Source organism: Canis aureus, chromosome 6, assembly GCF_053574225.1.
Source record: "Canis aureus isolate CA01 chromosome 6, VMU_Caureus_v.1.0, whole genome shotgun sequence".
In the NCBI taxonomy this organism is placed as follows: domain Eukaryota; kingdom Metazoa; phylum Chordata; class Mammalia; order Carnivora; family Canidae; genus Canis; species Canis aureus.
Window position 1 is genome coordinate 47565118 of NC_135616.1, and position 15409 is coordinate 47580526.

The following is a 15409-nucleotide window of genomic DNA, read 5'->3' on the forward strand; positions in this document are numbered from 1 at the left end:
ACAAAGATTCAGATATTAATAGGTTTCTAATTTTCAGTAAGAGCTTGATCCTTTTTTTTCTTTTTCTTTTTTAAGAGGGGAGGGGCAGGAGATAGAGAATCTCGAGCAGACTCCACCCCCAGTGCAGAACCCGACATGGGACTTGATCTCACAACCCTGAAATCATGACCTGAGCCAAAATCAAGAATCAGACACTTAACTGACTGAGCCACCCAGGTGTCCCAAGACCTTTATACTTTTTAAACATTTACCATGAACTTTGATTTCTTCATTCCTCACAGCCATGCTGTGAAATACATAGGATGGCTTTAGAAACTTCATTTATAGATCAGGAAGCTGTTTCTAAGAGGCTAATTGAAAAATGTCCTGGAATGATTCCATAAGTTGGCATCAGATAGGACTGGAATCCAAACCTCTGGTTTCTGTAACACTCTTTTGCCTGTGGTACGCTATCTTTTTCACTTAATAATTGTCTAAGTCAGTGACAACATCCCACATTTATATTAATATCCCAAAGACCTAGAAACGCAATATCTGAAAGCCTTCTCTAGCTGGAATGCAAGAACCAAAAACTATTCAGAAAGACCCTTTATAGGGACACCTGGGTGGCTCAGCAGTTTAGCACCACCTTCAGCCCAGGGCGTCGTCCTGGAGTCCTGGGATTGAGTCCCATTTTGGGCTCCCTGCATGGAGCCTGCTTCTCCCTCTGCCTGTGTCACTGCCTCTCTCTCTCTCTTTCTCTCTCACGAATAAATAATAAAACCTTAAAAAAAAAAAAAAGAAAGAAAGACCCTTTATAGCCTTCTCCTTACTACAACACCCCTAGGCCTTATAGCAGATCTGTTTATTCTCCGTTTCACCACAGGTCTGATTACTATCCAGGCTATGGCCAATAAGAAGTCATAAGTTAGAGAAGAACACTGACAACTAAGACAAATGAGAAATGTCCATGGGGCAGGAGAAAACACTGACCCTTAAAAGCAACAGGTAGGGGTGCCTGGGGGGCTCAGTTGCTTAAGTTTCTAACTCTTGGTTTTGGCTCAGGTCAGGATCTCAGGGTTGTGAGATCAAGTCCTGTGGTGGGCTCCATGCTTAGGGAAGAGTCCATTTGTCCCTCTCCCTCTGCTCCACCCCTCCACTCTTTCTCCATCTCTCAAATAAATAAAAATCTTTTTAAAAAAATAATAAATAAATAAGCAACATATAGATTTGAAATTCTAGTATTCATGAACCAATCAACTAAGCCAGCTGCACATGCCTCCCAGACAGCTTCAGAGGCCCTTAACTCTTCAGGATAGCTACAACTTTGCCTATGGGAAGAGGGAAAACTGTCCACTCATTGCTTCCTGTTCAGGACACAAGAAGTATCCTTAAACTTTGTAGAGATCTGGGGCAGCCCTGGTGGCTCAGCGGTTTAGCGCCGCCTTCAGCCCCAGGGCGTGATCCTGGAGCCTGGGATTGAGTCCCATATTGGCTCCCTGCATGGAGCCTGCTTCTCCCTCTGCCTCTCTCTCTCTCTCTCTCTCTCTCTGTGTGTGTGTGTGTGTGTGTGTGTGTCTCATGAATAAATAAATAAAATCTTTAAAAAAAAATTGTAGAGATCAGTCCATCTAAACAGCTGAAGGCTTCATTCCTAGAGCAGTCAGCTGTCACCTCTGGGCAATTTGGATCTCTAAAGCAGAGCTGTCCAATAGATCTATACTACAAACCACTAATGAGAGCCATGTATGTAATTTAAAATTTTCTGCTAAAAAAGAAGAGTTAGTTTGATGTTAATATATTTTATATAATCTCAAATACCCTAATTAGGATTATTTCAACATGTCATCAATATAAAACATTTAATGAGGAGATATTTTTACTGTTTTGTCATGAGTCTTCAGAATCCAGTGGGCACTTTACATTCAGAGCGCATCTCAGCTCGCCCTATCCAAATCTCAGATGCTTGATAACCATACGGGACTACTGGCATCTTGGGAGCATGGATCTCGAGCATCTCTCTTTCTTTAATTAGGAAGAAGACTGTTTTTTTCTAAGTTAATCACAAGCCTAAAGAGCTAAGGTGTTCACTCTGAAAAGCTAGTTTTATATCAGGCAAACAAACGAACTACAGCCACCTCAGCAGTCACATGGCCCTGGAACACCCCAAGAGCGTCAGGACTTTGAAGTTGCAAAAGCCTTTCACATAGTTAACACGTGGCACTGATGAGAACTGCTCCTTTTACTTCCGCATTTATGGATTATGCTTTGCCTTCTTACAAAATGATCTTGATGTTGTTCTCAGAAGTCAAATGTTTATCATCTTGATCTGCCAAGAGCTTTCAGCAGACATCTCTAAAACTTGCTTTGCCTGCTGCACACTAATGTCATTCCCATTCATTCACTCATGCACTCATTCATTCATTCAGCAGAAATTTCTGTAGCATCTCCTTTGTGCTAGGCTGTACTGAATGCGCTAGGGGTTCAGTAAGCCAGATTCAGATCACAAAGATTCAGAAGCCAGATGCATTTCCTTCAGGAGCTCACATTATATTAAAAAGGTAAGCAAGTGAGCAGATATTTATAATACAATTTGATGTTTGTGTAATTAACTCAGACTGGGGGAGGGGTCAGGGATGGTTCCCTGGAGGAAGTGACACTTGAGCTGAACCTGAATGGTATGTGGAGAGGAGTGACAGGAAGAAAAGGGAGAAAAGTTTTCCTTTGCACAGAGATGGGAGCAGACACAGATGGTTCAGAGAGGAGGTGGTCACCCACTTGGCTGTTATGATGCCTTCTTGAGTAGAGGGAGGTGAAAGGAGTCTTGGGGCCTTGGGTATCATGCAGAGAAGGGTGGACTCAGCTTAAAGTTTTCTGGGAAAGCTTCAAAGAGTTTTTAGGCAGGAGAGAGCTGTAGAGAAGTGGATGGGAGGCTTGGAGACTGGAGTCACTAGGATGATTGCTGCAGATGGTGGGGGAGGGCAGGACGGCTACCAGAAAGTGTGCTCCTGAACCAAGTCCTTGGCAATCAGGAGGGACCAGAGGGGCCTCAGGCTGGCTCACCACTAGTCTCCACTTTAGGCTTCTCATTGCCACAGTCCCTGAGAGAAATCTGAGGTTGAGTCAGGGGGTCATGAGTCAGGTCACCATAGGTGACCACTTAAAGGGCTATAACATTATTCTATTTCCATAAGCAAAGAAATCTCCTAACATTAGGTGCACATATGTGAGCATGTTTGCACATGTACACAGAAAAGGACCCACAGCAAACTGTTCACAGTGATAGCCTCCGGAAAAGGAGCAGAATTAGAGGGAGAGAAGCTTCTGCTTACTCTTTAGAGACATCTACACTGCTCCAAAGACTCCTTTGTGTTCATAAACATACATATTTAAATTGAGTGACCTTTTAAAATATATTTACAGTAATTGCATGTGACATAATAAGCACTTACAATATATGTGTGGTTAGAGTCTATAGAGATTATATTTCTTTCATGCTGTGACATATGTCTATAGAGCTATAATCACCCCAGTGGGAAATACTTAGGCCCCTGATCCTGCACCACAGTTCCATCATCAAAGACCTTCCTTGCTTCCAGTTATGAATGAGATCTGGGGATTGAATGTACCACATGATAACTATAATTAACAATGGTGTATAATATACCTGAAAGTTGCTAAGAGAGTAGATCTTAGCAACAAGGAAAGGTAAGTGTGTGAGGTGATGGATGTGTTAATTAACCTCATTATGATGATCATTTCTCAGTATATACAGATATAAAATCTTCACATTGTACTCCTTAAACTTACACAGTGTTACATGTCAACTATATTCCAGCAAAGCTAGAACAGAATTTTCTGATTTCCTAAGCTCCTGGACAGTAAGTGCCCCACAGTGCTAGCCAGGGCTGCCCCTGAGAGGTGTAGATGAATGGCTTTAGGCTGCCCACCTCACCGGGCTTCCAGCAGCCACTAACAGTGGATGAGATGAGACTCAGAAGTTTCTGTGATGCTTTCAGCATGCCTAGATACAGACACAATGTTTTATCAGATTTGTTCACAAAATTTCAAAGATTGTATTTGTCTCCCACCTATTATTTTTCAAGTGCACAGGACAAATTAACATGAATATTTGATAACAAAAATGGCTCAAAACACTTTAATATTCTATAATAATAATGTAATATTAGAATTATAATTCTGTAATATTGTGTATTATCCTCTACCTCAATGCCTGTCTAGTGGGGGCACCATTAGTGAAGGCACCTTCACCTGCCACAAATGCCCATCCCCTTTCCTCTCTTGGCTCCTGGCCTCATTGACTTGGGTCTCAACCTGATGTTAACTCTGACCTTTGAAGTCTTATTTACCCATTTCTTTTTTTTTTTTAAAGATTTTATTTATTTATTCATGAGAAACACAGAGAGAGAGAGAGAGAGAGAGAGGCAGAGACACAGGCAGAGGGAGAAGCAGGATCCATGCAGGGAGCCCGATGTGGGACTCCATTCGATCTCGGGTCTCCAGGATCAGGCCCTGGGTTGAAGGTGGTGCTGAGCCACCTGGGCTGCCCCTTATTTACCCATTTCTAAACTTAGATTCTGAGCAAAGCATAGGATTTAAAACAAGATGATTAGTCCTCTTCCTTTTACTTCCTATTCAATGATCAATCTCCTGAGAAGGCACTTTTCTTGGGGAGGAAGAAAACAGTCTTCTGAATCCCATCTGGACCTTTCTCTGGGTAGAGGTCCCCAGATGGAGTCCTCATGAAATGCAGAGGTACACTCTCATGGAAGGGGCTGGAAAGCTGGCCCTGGATGTCTCTCTCATTTTCAAATGCCTGCCAGACAATCTGAGAGATTGCATCTAAAACAGATGGAAAACACCATATTTAAGGCAGCGCAATGTTTTTATTTTCAAGTTATTTTTAGTTGACATTGTCAGTTTCTTGGTGTCACTTGGCATTTACACCCAGAACCAAGAAAAAAGAGACAGAAGTTGCTGGAGAGAAGACATGCCTCATCAGCTGAAACATAAGCATCAAAGTAGAAGAGGCTCCAGAAGCAGTGAGGAAGGCCTTGGCACATTTTCTGAGAGAAAAAGTTCATTTTGTGGAGCTCTCCTCTCTTTGCCTTCTTATACCAGAAACCCCACCTAGAACTCTCCAAGGTGAGAAAGGGAAGAATGAAATAATTCCTGATACAGAACTCTCCTGGGCAGTATTCCTCACCAGTGACCAGCCTCTGCTTGCACACCTCATATGATGGGAGGCTCATGCCTGCCTAGGCTGAATTTATTGATGAACTTCTCTTTTTATTAGAAAAGTTGTCCTAAATTTGGCCCCAAATCTACTTCCCAAACCTACCATCCATCATTCTGAGTTCTAGAACAAACATTCTTTTTTTTTTTAATAATAAATTTATTTTTTATTGGTGTTCAATTTGCCAACATACAGAATAACACCCAGTGCTCATCCCGTCAAGAGCCCCTCTCAGTGCCCGTCACCCATTCACTCCCACCCCCCTCCCTCCTCCTCTTCCACCACCCCTAGTTCATTTCCCAGAGTTAGGAGTCTTTATGTTCTGTCTCCCTTTCTGATATTTCCTACCCATTTCTTCTCCCTTCCTTTCTATTCCCTTTCACTATTATTTATATTCCCCAAATGAATGAGACCATATAATGTTTGTCCTTCTCTGATTGACTTACTTCACTCAGCATAATACCCTCCAGTTCCATCCACGTTGAAGCAAATGGTGGGTATTTGTCATTTCTAAAGGCTGAGTAATATTCCATTGTATACATAGACCACATCTTCTTTATCCACTCATCTTTCGATGGACACCGAGGCTCCTTCCACAGCTTGGCTATCGTGGCCATTGCTGCTATAAACATCGGGGTGCAGGTGTCCCGGCATTTCATTGCATCTGTATCTTTGGGGTAAATCCCCAGCAGTGCAATTGCTGGGTCATAGGGCAGGTCTATTTTTAACTCTTTGAGGAACCTCCACACAGTTTTCCAGAGTGGCTGCACCAGTTCACATTCCCACCAACAGTGTAAGAGGGATCCCTTTTCTCCGCATCCTCTCCAACATTTGTGGTTTCCTGCCTTGTTAATTTCCCCATTCTCACTGGTGTGAGGTGGTATCTCATTGTGGTTTTGATTTATGTTTCCCTGATGGCAAGTGATGCAGACCATTTTCTACGTAATTTGCAAATATCTTCTCCCATTCTGTAGGTTGTCTTTTAGTTTTGTTGACTGTATCCTTTGCTGTGCAAAAGCTTCTTATCTTGATGAAGTCCCAATAGTTCATTTTTGCTTTTGTTTCTTTTGCCTTCATGGATGTATCTTGCAAGAAGGTACTGTGGCCGATTTCAAAAAGGGTGTTGCCTGTGTTCTCCTCTAGGATTTTGATGGAATCTTGTCTCACATTTAGATCTTTCATCCATTTTGAGTTTATCTTTGTGTATGGTGAAAGAGAGTGGTCTAGTTTCATTCTTCTGCATGTGGATGTCCAATTTTCCCAGCACCATTTATTGAAGAGACTGTCTTTCTTCCAATGGATAGTCTTTCCTCCTTTATCGAATATTAGTTGACCATAAAGTTGAGGGTCCACTTCTGGATTCTCTATTCTGTTCCATTGATCTATGTGTTTGTTTTTGTGCCAGTACCACACTGTCTTGATGACCACAGCTTTGTAGTAAAACCTGAAATCCGGCATTGTGATGCCCCCAGCTATGGTTTTCTTTTTTAAAATTCCCCCGGCTATTCAGCGTCTTTTCTGATTCCACACAAATCTTAAAATAATTTGTTCTAACTCTCTGAAGAAAGTCCATGGTATTTTGATAGGGATTGCATTTAACATGTAAATTGCCCTGGGTAACATTGACATTTTCACAATATTAATCCTGCCAATCCATGAGCATGGAATATTTTTCCATCTCTTTGTGTCTTCCTCAATTTCTTTCAGAAGTGCTCTGTAGTTTGTAGGGTATAGATCCTTTACATCTTTGGTTAGGTTTATTCCTAGGTATCCCATGCTTTTGGGTGTAATTTTAAATGGGATTGACTCCTTAATTTCTCCTTCTTCAGTCTCATTGTTAGTGTATAGAAATGCCACTGACTTCTGGGCATTGATTTTGTATCCTGCCACACTGCCAAATTGCTGTATGATTTCTAGCAATCTTGGGGTGGAGGCTTTTGGGTTTTCTATGTAGAGTATCATGTCATCGGCGAAGAGGGAGAGTTTGACTTCTTCTTTGCCAATTCTAATGCCTTTAATGTCTGTTTGTTGTCTGATTGCTGAGGCTAGGACTTCCAGGACTATGTTGAACAGCAGTGGTGAGAGTGGACATCCCTGTCTTGTTCCTGATCTTAGGGGAAAGGCTCCCAGTGCTTCCCCATTGAGAATGATATTTGCTGTGGGCTTTTCGTAGATGGCTTTTAAGATGTTGAGGAATGTTCCCTCTATCCCTACACTCTGAAGAGTTTTGATAAGGAATGGATGTTGTATTTTGTCAAATGCTTTCTCTGCATCTAATGAGAGGATCATATCTTTCTTGGTTTTTCTCTTGCCTATATGATGAATCACACTGATTGTTTTACGAGTGTTAAACCAGCTTTGTGTCCCGGAAATAAATCCTACTTGGTCATGGTGAATAATTTTCTTAATGTATTGTTGGATCCTATTGGCTAGTATCTTGTTGAGAATTTTTGCATCCATGTTCATCAAGGATATTGGTCTATAATTCTCCTTTTTGGTTGGGTCTTTGTCTGGTTTTGGAATTAAGGTGATGCTGGCCTCATAAAACAAACATTCTTATAGGCCCTGACAATATACACTTACAATATACACCAAAAACCTTGTGAGCACTGAGTGCCCATTTCCTCAGGGAACAAAAGTGTGAGAATTCTGATCCTTGGGGCCAGAAATTGCCAGGGAGTCTGGAAACACAAGGCAGGCAGAGGAGCTTTCATTCTACCCTGTGGGTGCCAGATCCTTGGAGGAGGGTGACCTTGTGTCCCTAAGGCCAGAACTCGCTGCAGATAGGCATAGGAGCTATTTTTGGTTAAATGTTCAAGAGATTTGTTTTGTTTTGTTTTGTCTTCTAAGTACTTCCACAGCTTGTTAGCTCCTCAGAAGATGAAATGCTTTTACAGCAAATATCCTGACAATGAAGACATTTGAAGGATAACCAGCCCTGTTGGTTGTCTGTAGTTAGTTTATAAAACACTTTCTTATACTTTAATTTACCTGTTCCTCCCACAGCTGGTGATGTGAGGGGCCTGTGCTGCTCTCCAGGATCCAAAATGTGGGACTGAGGTCCAGAAACACTAAGTGAGGTCCAGAAACACTAAGTGATACAGTCCTAGGAAGTGGGTACATAGAGGTCGTGCTCTGAAGTCCTGTGTCTTCTCCAAAAGGACCCTGGTGTTCCTCACCCTAATGAACAGCCCTGAGAATAATGACTCAATTTTCAAACATTGTTGACAGTGAAGGAACAATGAAACAAGTGCTTCCTTTGATCCCAATCCCAGAAGCAGACGATGTGTAGTGACCCCAGCTGTGTGCCGTCCACAAGGTGGGTACCTCCATAGGGACGCTGCCCTCCTATGGCTGTCCTTCCTTGAGGTTTTTTTCAACTCACTCACCAGCAGGTAGAACCCTGACCAAAGAGCCTCTTGAATTCTCACTCCCATAACCGTGTGATGTTTTATGAGACCTTCCAGAAGAATAGTAAACAAGTATTTCTATATTTCTCTCTATTACCTTAATCGATTTGTTCACTCATTTCATCTAGACTATGCCAGACACTGGAGATAAAAACAACAAGAAAAAAAAAACAGCCCTGCTTTCAGGGAGCTTACACTCTGATGGGAGAGTCAGCCTACAGATCAAGTAAGCAAAGAAATAAAATTAATGCGGTGATGGATGCTAAGTGCAACAAAGAGGGTGTTGTGACAGGTGATAATGGGAGGAAGGTATTGGGGGACAGAGAATTCCCCCTGGAAGAATCAGTGACTGGCAAAAAGCCTGGAGAACTTTCTTAGCTTGGCTTATGGAAGAGCCATGGACTAGATCCAGTACAAAAGTTGGAGGGGGTGGAGGGACCTTGGGCACTCCCCCTTCTGGATTCTTTTACCTCCTTAAGATTCTGTGGTCTGTGGTCCTCATCACATCCTTCCTTTCTGCAAGGGCTTCTGTATCTTCAGTACCCCTGAACTACCTCCATTTTATAGCCTAGAGTTTCCCTGCACTCGCCTGGGACATCATGCCCACCGCCTCAGCTTTCATCTCATTTTTGTGCAATGCTATCTTACAGCTAAGCACCTCTCGCTTCAGACCCCTCCCTGACTGAGATTTCATCTGCAAGCACACATCTCTACCCTCTGCACACACCACCATGAAGCCTGATCTCTGACTTGAAGCACAACGTGGCCGCATGCTCTCCTTTCCCTACCCTAGCACCCACTCCTAATCCCATCACTGCTCCATGGCACGTTGCTCTTCAGCTACCTGTAACTTCTCTCCCTCTTCCCATGGCATGCAGCCAGCTGATTTCTAAGTGATGAGGATGAGGCCTTCACCATGCAGATCACCAACATAGTCGTCTTTCCATTGACATGTACCCTGGAGCGAGCGCTCAGTAGTCTGTCCCAGGACTCATCAGCCCACATTGGCGTCTTCCAGCTTCTGTCTTCTCCCCATTGACATTTACCCTGAACTCTATCACAGATTCATGTTCCTAAATTAATCATACTCCTCCTGTACTCCAACACCCCCAGAGATTCTCCTCAGCCTGACAGTCAAAGGTATCCTCAAGTTTTCACTCCCGCCCATCTTTCTAACTGCAGCTTCCATGGCCCCACACACCAGCCACACAATATGACTATTCCCTGGGCAAGATTCTTGTTCCTCCTCTCTTTGTCTCTGCACGTACTCTTCCCTTCACATGGAATGCTCTCCCCTCTTATGCTGCCTGGGGGCATTTCTACCCATCACCTGCTCAGAGAGGTAAACTGTGAGATGTATACAAAGATGTATTTATAGTGGCTAAGAAAGAAAAAAAGGGGAGTAAACATGAATGTAATAATAGAACACACAGTAAAATAAATTAGCTCCATGCCTTTAATAAAACACCATGAAGGCATTAAATATTTAATGAAAAAAGCGAGTTTCAAAGCTCTGTATGCAGAAATACATATACATATATATATATATACACACACCATATGTGCATATATATGGCTTATTAACTGTATAAATCAGTTATGAATGTGTTAAGCTGCAAAAAACAATAAAAACTCATGCTGGCTTAAACACATCCCAGCTTGGTTGTTTCACACTGTAAAAAAGTCCACTAGTAAAGAGTTCAGGCCTGACATGGTGCCTCAGTGATACCATCAAGGATCTGATTCTCTCAGCCTTTATTCTCATGTTTGTGGCATCATGGTCAAAAAGTAGGCTGAAACCTGTAGCTCTCTTATCTGCATTCTGGAAAGCTAATAGTGGGAAAGATAGTGGTACAAAGGCAGAGGGCAGAAGAGGTCTCTTACCATGAATTCAAATCTTTATTTGGGGAGGCAGTGCTCTCTACCTTTCCTTGCATCCCCATGGTTTCACGTGGCCACCCTCAGCTGGGGAGAAAGGGTTGTGATTAGTTGCTGGGTCAACCAACCAGCCAGTATTTGTCATAGTAGATATGTCTGGAGGATTAATCTAAACATTGATTTTATTCTCCTTTGATACTAGAATAGTATACATGTTACTTTGACTTCAGTGGAGAATTAAAATTTTTTTTTTTTTTTAGAATTAAAATTTTTAACAAGAAACTGTATCCTTCATATTTCATCACAAATGTCATCTCTTTGAAGCCTTCATTTTAATACATGGATAATATGCTTATTTGTTTGTTTACCTCAAGGAGTATGCAGAACAGAGATAGATTATAGAGTTGGAAAACCATGAGTTCAAATCCCTTGTGTGTCCATGACTAAATTGCATAATCTTTGAAACCCTCTAGTTTCCTGATCTGTAAATTGGTGATTCTGCTATTTTATGGAACTTTAGCAAAGATTACATGAAGTTAAATGAGAAAATAGCGAAAGGACGCAATAGCTTTTCAATAACTAGTTTTCTTCTGAAAATTCATAAAATGTATCTTTCTCACACTACCTGTGTTTTGCCTTCTGAGTTAGCTGTTTGCATAGTTTTCCTTATCTTGGCTTTCCCTTGTGAAGGGCAGTGACTATACCTTTAATAAATATATTCCTTACAGAACATAGAATAGTGCCTGGCACATAGCATATGACCAACCAGTGCATGTTTTATTAAAAATACTTTGGTTATACATCATAGCATAACTGCCAAGAAACTGACCCTATCATTTCTTCCTCTGCACTCTGGGTTGTGATTATGGGTAATGAATTGGTATTGTCACCAAGCACCTATTTATGGGTAATCACTCTGAGTGGTGCTGACAGATGCTGCCTCCATGATCCTCATCAGGAAGCCACAGAGGTCTGGGGTCTCCTGGAATACTGTCAACACCCCAAGCTGAGAGGCTTTTCCATTCTTTCCAAGGAAAAAAAAAAGTAGAAGAATCTCAAGTTAAATTTAAAATGCCATCTTTAAAAATAAAAAAGCAGAGAGGCGTATTCTGTTAATTTTGTTTCAATGACCTAGCCAGTATAGCTTAGGAAAATGTAAAGACACCCATGAAAGTTGCCATTAGGGGCCTTGAGAGACCCTTAAGGTGATCATAAGAATGACAAAGTTTCCCTTCTATAATATCTCTATGCCCCAGGCGAGCCTCTTGGAGCTGTCTTATCATTGTTCTTGTCTTCTCTGAAAATAAAACAGAATCTTGTTTATGGCCATCAAGAAAATAGCTACAGTTATTTTTTGCTTTCCTACCCCCAAATCAGAACTATGAAAAGAACATGCAGTACTCACAGTTTGTTTTATTAATATTCCTGGTTATAATTCTCCTAAATAATAATACATGTATCTATCATTCAGCTTTAGTTTACAGTCTGATATATTGATAATTGCTTTTACCCAGCTTCTTTCTCCCTCACTGTCTGGAGTTCCTCATTTTTCAGAAGCTTCTGGCCCGTGGTAGATTTCCACTGCATTTGGCAAATGAAGCATCATTCATCATGGTAGCAACATGGGGTGGACAAGCCGGTTAGGACAGAGACTCGTTCATTGCAGGAGCACACTGTGACGGATGTGTGTGTTCCCTCGTGGATTCCAAATGACAGAACCTAGGCAGCCATCTGTCTCAGTAAGCCACCATCACTCAGGCCTTCCATCATTGCTTCATGCAGCATGGTGCTAAGGAAGCCAGTCGACCTACTTTGCTTAGAAGCTGGCTGCATGAAGTGAGACAGAAAATATGGGAATTGGGGGAGGGGGCTTAATAGGGAAGTCTGCAATCCACCTAGGCTCTGACTTTTGGATCACATCTGCCAATTGCCTTTCATATCAGGAATCCATTTGTCCGATCCCGTGTGAAAATAGCCAACTACTTCTGTGCCTCCTGCCCTTCTGTACCTAGGTCTCACTCTTTTCTGACTCTTGCTTTTTCCCCAACAGTGCAATGGGCTTTGAGTCCTAGCAGGGTAGAAGGAGGAACTTACCTAAGTCTTACTCAAGCTCACTTCAAGGTTTTTTGTTTTGTTTTGTTTTGTTTTAAGATTTTCATTTATTTATTTTTGGGAGAGAGAGAGAGAGCATGAGTGGGGGGTGGGGTGGGGCAGAAAGCCCCATGCAGAGTTCGAGCCCAAGACCCTGGGATCATGACCTGAACAGAAGGCAGATGTTAACTGACTAAGCCACCCAGGCCCCCCAGATTCACTTCAAGTTTTAAAATCCTTTGAGTCATAACTTCTCAGAGTTAGAAAATAACAGAGCAGTGGTTTACAAACCATGTACTGAGGCATCCTGAGACATCAGCACATTCCCAGAGGTGCTGGAGATATTTTAAATTTCAGGAAAACACAGCAAAATCTATTGGTCTGGTTACTACATAAGTTATTATCTCAAAATTGTTCATAAGTTCAGTGTTCTTTGTAAATCTTGGTTTCCGTGATGGCTGTGATACAGGATAATAGGCAGTATCTTATCTGATTCCCAGGGTGGAGAGGTTGTGTCAGACAGGTACACACATCCCATTAATAAGCAATTGTTTACTTGGAAGTGAAAAAATATTTTCTCTTTTAATTTTTGTGTACATTTTTTAAAAACAGCTAGTCAGTTGTTAGGACATATATACAAAGTCATTTGGACCTCATTACTTAATAAATCAATCTCTTAGGTGTTTCTTTTGGCTTAAGGTCTTCTGTGCCACCCTAAGTTATTGAGACACCAAGAGTGCTGTGATCAGAGCAAGTTTGGGAACCTCTGTCTTAGAGTTCTGCTAGTCCAACTAATCTAGACACTTGTTTGATGATATTAAAATATTTAATAAGGATTAGTGTTTTAATAAAATATTTAAACTATAGTACAGCAAAACATACTATAGTTTATAACCAGCTGCCCTCATTAGGGGAAATTAAAAACTATGTTAAAAAATGAATACTTGAAATACAGATGGAGTTAATGGGTGTCATATTAATATTTAATGTTGCTTTTGCTGGTTTTCTTATCCAAATTAAAATAAAATAAAATAGAACCTCCATGACCCTTTCCCTGCTCTGGTGGCTTTCTACTAGCCCTTGATTGTATTTGAGAACTTAGGGACAGAGACTATCATAGAGTGAAAAGACAAGTGAAAAGGATGGAAGATGGGGTAGGAGCAAGTCTTGGCAATGATGTTGCAGATGTGGGTGTGGATGTGGTTATAGATAGATATGACAATCTCAGCATATTAAAAACATCAACAATTTTATCAAAGTACTTAAAACTCACACCGATTTGGAGAATTACTTTGGGGAACCTCTGTAAGTGTCTCTGGAGTCTTAGTATATCCTGTTCCCAGTGTCAAAATCACAATTTATTGAGTTTAATCTGCATGTTAGAGCAGCTGCAAGTTACACGCTGCTGGCAGAGGATTCACTAGTTCCCTGAACCACAGGGCTTCCTGACCTATGGGGACAGTTAGGTAAGAGGAAAGGCAGACCAGCAGTCACTTAAGAAGAGCATCTTACATATAAAAATTAGTCCTGCATTTATCTTCATTTAATAAGCAGGGAGGGGAATGGAAACCCACTAGGTCTTTATATATATATAATTACATTAAATTTTCATGCCAATCCTTGAAGGTAGAAATTATCATCTTGACTTTTGCCACTGAGTGGAGATCAAAGTATTTACCCTAAAGGGCCAATGTTAGGCACAGCTGATTTAGAAATCTACTTTTTTTGATACTGATTAAAATCATTAATCAAACAGCAAATACTTCTATGCCTTGTGCTTTAGGGAAGCAATTGTATGTAAGTTGAAAAAGGAGATTGGATAGACTATGGATGGCCTGGAATGCTAAATTTAAAAGTTTGAGAATATCTTTTAAATATATATTTATTTATTTATTTATTCATTTTACAGAGAAAGGAAAGAGAGGACAAATGAAGGGAGGGACAGAGGGAAAAAATTCTCAAGCAGACTTCCCACTGAGCAGAGACCCTAAATCAGAGTGCTCTCTCACGACCTTGAGATCACAACCCTTGATATCATGACCCTGAGATCATGACCTGAGCTAAAAAACAAGAGTTAGACAACCAGCTGAGCCACCCAAGTGCCCCAAGGTCTATCCTTTAAACAGTGGAGAGCCATTGAAGATTTTTTACCTTGAGTTAATCAAAGAATATTTTAGAGAAATGAAATTAAAAAACAACATAAAGGAGGCATTAAAGCAGGAGGCTATAATTTGGAGTCCTTCTGTGGAGCTGCTTCAAGATTAGTATTGGGCTTAGAAGGCAGAGAGTATTTTAACATTCTCTACAGCAGTGCTATCCTAACAGAAGTGTAATAGGACACACACATTATTTTAATTTTTCTACATATTAAAAAAGTCTTTAAAATGGTAAAAATAGTCAATATTTTATTTAACACAATCCATCTAAAATGTTAGCATTTCAGTATATAACCAATATGGGAAACTAAGATATTTTTCTTCCTTTTGTACTAAATCCTCTAAATCTAGTATTTCACCCTTCTAAGCACTTCTGAATTCAGACTACATCGATCGCCACAGGTGTTTTTTAGCTACCGTCCTGGACGAGGAAGCTCCAAAGCCTTGCCAACTCCACACATGGTCTGCAGATCAGCAGTATCAATATCATTTGGGAGCTTGTTAGAAATGCAGAATTCTCATGCCCCATCCCCAGCCTGCAGAATCAGAGTCTCAGGCTTAATAAGATGCCCCATGTCATTGGTGCCCATGTTAAAGTTTAAGAATCCCTTTCTCCTAGAACAGTGGTTCACAAGGGC

At 41.1% G+C, this 15409-nt stretch overlaps 1 protein-coding gene across 5 annotated transcripts in view; it reads left to right on the plus strand.

The window, feature by feature from the left end:
• Positions 1-15409, plus strand: part of PLD5 (phospholipase D family member 5) — a 416960-nt gene that overhangs the window by 296172 nt on the left and 105379 nt on the right. The gene's annotated exons all lie outside the window — the stretch shown is intronic.